This window comes from Piliocolobus tephrosceles, chromosome 1 (genome assembly GCF_002776525.5).
Source record: "Piliocolobus tephrosceles isolate RC106 chromosome 1, ASM277652v3, whole genome shotgun sequence".
NCBI classification, from domain to species: domain Eukaryota; kingdom Metazoa; phylum Chordata; class Mammalia; order Primates; family Cercopithecidae; genus Piliocolobus; species Piliocolobus tephrosceles.
The window spans coordinates 206,416,685-206,423,319 of NC_045434.1; the positions used below are offsets into that span (position 1 = coordinate 206,416,685).

The window sequence follows — 6,635 nt, forward strand, 5'->3', positions numbered from 1 at the left end:
GAGACCCCCTCACCATCCTCTTCCTACTTCGCACCTGTCTCCCACATGCTATAGAAACTGGGTCAGGTCACCGGGCACAGTGGCTCAGGCCTATAATCCCAGCACTTTGGGAGGCCAAGGCGGGCGGATCACGAGGTCAGGAGATCGAGACCATCCTGGCTAACACGGTGAAACCCCATCTCTCCTAAAAATACAAAAAATTAGCCGGGCATGGTGGTGCGCACCTGTAGTCCCAGCTGCTTGGAGGCTGAGGCAGGAGAATGGCGTGAACCTGGGAGGCGGAGCTTGCAGTGAACCGAGATTGCGCCACTGCACTCCAGCCTGGGCGACAAAGCGAGACTCCGTCTCAAAAAAAAAAAAAAAAGAGGCCGGGTGCAGTGTCTCAAGACTGTAATCCCAGCACTTTGGGAGGCCGAGACGGGCCGATCACGAGGTCAGGAGATCAAGACCATCCTGGCTAACATGGTGAAACCCCGTCTCTACTAAAAAATACAAAAAACTAGCCGGGCGTGGTGGCGGGCGCCTGTAGTCCCAGCTACTTGGGAGGCTGAGGCAGGAGAATGGCGTAAACACGGGGAGCGGAGCTTGCAGTGAGCCGAGATCCGGCCACTGCACTCCAGCCTGGGCCACAGAGCAAGACTCCGTCTCAAAAAAAAAAAAAGAAAAGAAATTGGGTGAGGTCCTCCACTCGTCTTCTCTGCCCTTTTCTCAGCCCCTCCCCCGTGTCCAGACATGACTCCCCTCTCAGCCCAACTTTCCTGTTAGCGGAAGAGTGTCTGATGGCCTCCTCTCACTGCCTTGTTCTTACATCATCAGTGGGAGGCAGGGCATCCTGGAGCTCAGGCTCAAAAGCTTTCCTCTTTATCCCATTAGTTTGTTAGATAAGAAAGTTTCGATTTCCAAATAACTTTAGATTTACTGAGGCTTGGCATGGAGGCTCACACCTGTAATCCCAGCACTTTGGGAGGCTGAGGCGGGCGGATCACGAGGTCAGGAGATCCAGACCATCCTGGTCAACATGGTGTAACCGTGTCTCTACTAAAATACAAAAAATTAGCCGGGCGTGGTGGTGCATTCCTGTAGTCCCAGCTACTCGGGAGGTTGAGGCAGGGGAATCGCTTGAACCTGGGAGGCAGAGGTTGCAGTGAGCCAAGATCGCACCACTGCACTCCAGCCTGGTGACAGAGCAAGACTCCGTCTCAAAAAAAAAACAAACAACAACCAAAAAAACATCTCACGCAACTATGGCACATTTGTCCAAACTAGGAAACTGACATTGGTACAACATGACTCACCAAACTCCAGACTTTATTGGGATTTCACCAGATTTTCCACTAATGTCCTTTCTTCCTTTCCAGAATCCATCCCAGGAAACCACATGACATTTAGTCATCTGCCATTGCATTCCTTTACGTGTATGATCAAGGTAATGATTCTGTTTTGCAGGTGAGGAAAAAAGTAATTCAGTGGCCAAGGGATGGCCCTGTCACATCTAGGAGACGAAGGCAGTGGAATAAAGGGTTTAAGACTTGGCTAAATTTAGAGACGGAATCTATGTGGTGTGACCTTAAGCCTTCGTCTCCCGGTCTGAACGACGGGATCATAGATCATTCCTTCCTTCGAGGCAGTGGTGGGGACTAAATGAGATAATACATATGGGTGTATGCGTGCCCACGAAATGGTAGCCGCTGCTGTTATTACTGTCAGTATCGTCATCAAGGAGCCTTGATCCCAGGCAGGCTGCCTAACTGCTGAAACCCAGCTTCCTGTTCAGCGTAGTCAATCATCCCGCCTCTCCAGCCTCACCCCAAACAAGACAAACAAGAGCTCAGGAAATAAACATCAGTTATTGACACCCTTCCTTAACCTCAAAACTTAAAGAGGTTGTGTCTCAAGGTCAAATAACTGGCTAGGAGCTTAACCAGAGAGAGAATGTAGTTTTTTTGTTTTGTTTTGCTTTTGGTTTTGTTTTTGTCGAGATGGGGTTTCACTCTGTTGCCTGGGCTGGAATAGAACTTCTGGGCTCAAGTGATCCTCCTGTCTCGGCTCCCAAAGTGCTGGGATTATAGACATGAGCCACTTCACCAAGCCAAAGAATCTAGGTCTTGCTAAGACCTTGTTCCATCCACTGGGCAGAAACCCTCCCTCTTGTCTTCCTCCTCCCCTCCCCTCCCCTCCCTTCCCATTCAGAGACTGCTCTGGGGAACAGAGGCCACAGGCCAGCTGCTCTTAATTCCACCTCATGGGATGCCCTGCAAGGGACCCCATCACCTCCCCTGGCCTAAAGGAGCTGCCACAAACACCTGATGAAGGAAGTGGTCCAAGGTCATTTTCATTTTCAAAAAAAAGTAAAATCATGACTCCCACACAGATAGAAAATGAATAGGTATTAACCATTTTATTTAACTCATAAGGGAGCCAAGTGATGTTATAACCAGCTCAAAAGGGCAGTTCAGGGCTGGGCGCAGTGGCTGACTCCTGTAATCCCAGCACTTTGGGAGGCCAAGACAGGTGGATTGCCTAAGGTTAGGAGTTCAAGACCAGTCTGGCCAACCTGGTGAAACCCCGTCTCTACTAAATACAAAAATTAGCTGGGCATCATAGCACATGCCTGTAATTCCAGCTACTTGGGAGGCTGAGGCAGGAGAATCTCTTGAACCCAGGAGGCGGAGGTTGCAGTGAGCCAAGATCATGCCACTGCGCTCCGCTCCAGTCTGGGTGACAGAGTAAGACTCTATCTCAAAAAAAAAAAAAAGGGGGGGGGCAGCTAAGAACAGTCACATTCATAGGTCAGGAATATTGAAATGAATGTGCAAATGAAAACTGGTTTTTCAACAAGAGAGCGAGGGAGAACCTCTACTAGACAGTGCAATATATCATTTACCTACAATTTACAGAGCTATAAAGTCGCTCAAAGGCAACAAAAGGCTAGAATCTGATAACTAGGAAGGGTATGCTGGGTGTAGCTAGTGCATTATTTTCTGCTGAATCACACACATTTTTTTTTTCTGCAGAAGGAAGGTTATGAGCAGGGTATACTCCAGAGTCGCTAATCTAATGCTCACTCTCTGAGAATTAGTGTGAGTCATACAGGATACAAGGACCTTTCTGGATGGATTGAGAAAATTATATCTCACTTGCAAGCAAGAGGCCTGCAGTCTAAACTCCCCCTCTTAAGATGCAGGTCTTGGCCTGGCGTGGTGGCTCACACACGTAATCCTAGCACTTTGGGAAGTCAAAGCAGGAGGATCACTTGAGCTCAGGTGTTCAAGACCAGCCTGGGCAACACAGAGAAACCTCACCCCTTAAAAAAAAAAAAAAAAAAAAAAAAAGATGCAAGTCTTAGCTGGGCACGGTGGCTCACTCCTGTAATCCCAGCACTTGGGAGGCCGAGGCAGGAGGACTGCTTGAGGCCAAGAGTTCCAAACCAGCCTGAGCAACATGGCAAAACCCCATCTTTACAAAAAATTAAAAAAATTAGCCACGTGTGGTGGTGCATGCTTGGGGTCCCAGCTACTTGGGAGGCTGAAGTAGGAGGACTGCTTGAGCCCACTGAGCCGTGTCTGCACCACAGCACTCCAGCCTGGGGCAACACAGTGAGACTCTGTCTCAAAAAAAAAAAAAAAAGCAGAGCTCAAGACATTAAAGATTTTTTTCAGTTGGACTTTGGCACCTGTGTTGCGCGATGGGTTCTGAAACATTCTAGAATATGGATTTCTGAAGTGGGTCTGTAGTGGAGGACTACAGACTTTTCACTGGACCTGCTTTGATCCTGGCTCTGCTGTGCAGCCTTGTGCAGTTATACCAGCTCTCTGATGTGCAGCTTCCTCCTCTCTGGTGATGTCAAAATTGCTACTTCATAGGTTATTTTGTTACATAAACTGTACATTAAAGTGAGGAGAACATTTTTTGGAAAATGTTCTCAGTCCCTGCAATTCTTCCTTATCAGCCCAGCCTCCTCCCCTCTCCCCATCCCTTCCATTCAATTCCCCATTTCCACTATTTGTCTCTCTAGCAGGGTAGGGAGGGGCTTGGGTTGCCCTGGAGGGGCTGGCCTGTGCTGGGTGAAGTTCACACCTGGATGTATCTTCAGGAAAGGGGCCTCTGGGGACAGGGTGACCATCAGAAAGGCTCAGAGTTCCCCAGTGCACCATACTGTCCTTTGTCCGAGCTCTGATTCTGTGCTTACTGTGCCCAGGTTCCCAGGTATGGCATTGCAGGGTAGCAGCATGGGGACTTCCAGCTGGGTCCCTCCTAGCAGGTGGGGGTTTAGGCCAATGAAGAATTCAGTCTCCTGACATAGATCTCCCTCCAAAAGGGCATGTGTCCAAGACAGTGGCAGCAATTCCACAGCCATATCACTCACTTTATAGTTTTTTGCTTTGTTTTGTTTTGTTTTGTTTTTGAGACAGGGTCTCGCTCTGTGGCCCAGGCTGGAGTGCAGTGGCGTGGTGCGATTTCAGCTCACTGCAACCTCTGCATCCCGGGCTCAGGTGAACCTCCCACCTCAGTTTCCCAAGTAGCTGGGACCACAGGTGCTCACCACCATGCCCAGCTAATTTTTCTATGTTTAGTAGAGATGGAGTTTCTCCATGTTGCCCTTTTTCTTTTTTTTTTTTTTTTTTCCACCAGTTGTCAAGTGATCCTTTATTGAAATATTTTCCTTTTTGCTTCTTAACTGGCTGGGCATTCCACAGCACCACTGTTAATGTGATCTATGATGTCATGAGGGTGGCGGCCATCAACATGACAGGCCACAGACTGGGCAGTCCCCAGGATCTCTTTAATGGTTCCAGAGAGTTCCCTGGCTAAAGATCGGTGCCACATCTGTCGAGCAATGTTGACGATCTCATCAAAAGTGATATTCCCACAGTGTTTAATGTTTTTCTGTTTCTTTCTGTCTGTTGGTGGTTCCTTGAGGGCTTCAATGATCAGGGCAGAGGCAGAAGGCACCACCTCAATCTGGGCCTGTCTGTTCTGAATGGTCATTTTCACTGTAATCCTCAGGCCCTTCCAGTCATCCGTTGCCTTGGCAATGTTACCACCAACCTTTTTTGGAGACAGACCCGGGGGCCAATCTTGGGGGCCAGTGCAGAAGTAGTACCCGCTTCACCTCTGGTGCACCTCAGGTATACGACTTTGATTCTGTTGGGGTTGAACTTCAGCGGCATGGTGGAGACGGCTGGTGTTGGATGAACCCGGATTCGGAACAACCGAAGAAAGTTGCACCTTGGTCTCCTTCTTCTTCTTTTTTTTTTTTTTTTTTTTTTTTTTGAGACAGAGTCTTTCTCTGAGGTGGAGTATAGCTTTGTCGCCCAGGCTGGAGTGCAGTAGCATGATCTTGCCTCACTGCAACCTCCGCCTTGTGGGTTCAAGGGATTCTCTTGTCTCAGCCTCCTGAATAGCTGGGACTACAGGTGCACGCCACCACGCCCGGCTAATTTTTGTATTTTTAATAGAGACGAGGGTTTCACCTTATTGGTCAGGCTGGTCTTGAACTCCTGACCTCAGGTGATCCACTGGCCTCAGCCTCCTAAAGTGCTGGGATTACAGGCGTGAGCCACCACGCCTGGCCCAGGCTGGACACTTTCTAGTTTTGCAATCTGTTCTCTCCTCTCAGCCTCACTGCAACCATGCGTGGTGGGTGGGCTGGAATGACCCTTCCCCTCTTGCAGTTGGGAGAAGTTGACCCGGGTGAGCCCTGAAATAATTCATGCCCGGGCTTCCCGTTCACCGGCCCATGCTGCCCTCTAGTGGCCGTGTGCGCACCTGCCTTTAGGGAGTCCAGGGTAGCCGGGACAACCCGCTGTCTGCAGACAGCAGTGGCCAGCCTTCCCAGGTTGGGCAGGGGACCCTAGGCAGGGACTGCCCCCTCAGGACCCCTCCAGCACTGCATGCCTTCACCAGCTCCTCTTCCTGTCTCGCAGCATCTGGTTTAGATGCATAGATAGATGTATTATATAGGTATATTCTAATTGTGCTAAAATACATATAAAATTTACCATTACAACTAACTGTACAGTTTCATGGCATTAAGTACATTCACACTGTTGGGCAACCATCACCACCATACATCTCCAGAACTCTTTTTTTTTTTTTTTTTTTTTTGAGACGGAGTCTCCCTCTGTCGCCCAGGCTGGAGTGCAGTGACCGGATCTCAGCTCACTGCAAGCTCCGCCTCCCGGGTTCACGCCATTCTCCTGCCTCAGCCTCCCGAGTAGCTGGGACTACAGGTGCCCGCCACCACGCCCAGCTAGTTTTTTGTATTTTTTTAGTAGAGACGGGGTTTCACCGTGTTAGGCAGGATGATCTCGATCTCCTGACCTCGTGATACGCCCGTCTCGGCCTCCCAAAGTGCTGAGATTACAGGCTTGAACCACCGCGCCCGGCCTTTTTTTTTTTTTTCTTAAGACAAGACTCTTACTCTGTCACCCAGGCTGGAGTGCAGTGTTGCGATCTTGGCTCACGACAACCTCCGCCTCCTGGGTTCAAGTGATTCTCCCACGTCAGCCTCCCAAGCAGCTTGGACTACAGGTGCCCACCACCCCACCTGGCTACTTTTTGTATTTTTAGAGAGAAAAGTTTTCACCGTGTTGGCCAGGCTGGTCTTAAACTCTTGCCCGCTGTTTTTTTTT

The 6,635-nt window shown here is 49.5% G+C and overlaps 1 pseudogene; it reads right to left on the reverse strand.

Moving 5' to 3' along the window:
- Nucleotides 1-4,674: 4,674 nt before the first annotated feature.
- LOC111527284 lies at nt 4,675-5,237 on the reverse strand (annotated as a pseudogene).
- Nucleotides 5,238-6,635: the final 1,398 nt, after the last annotated feature.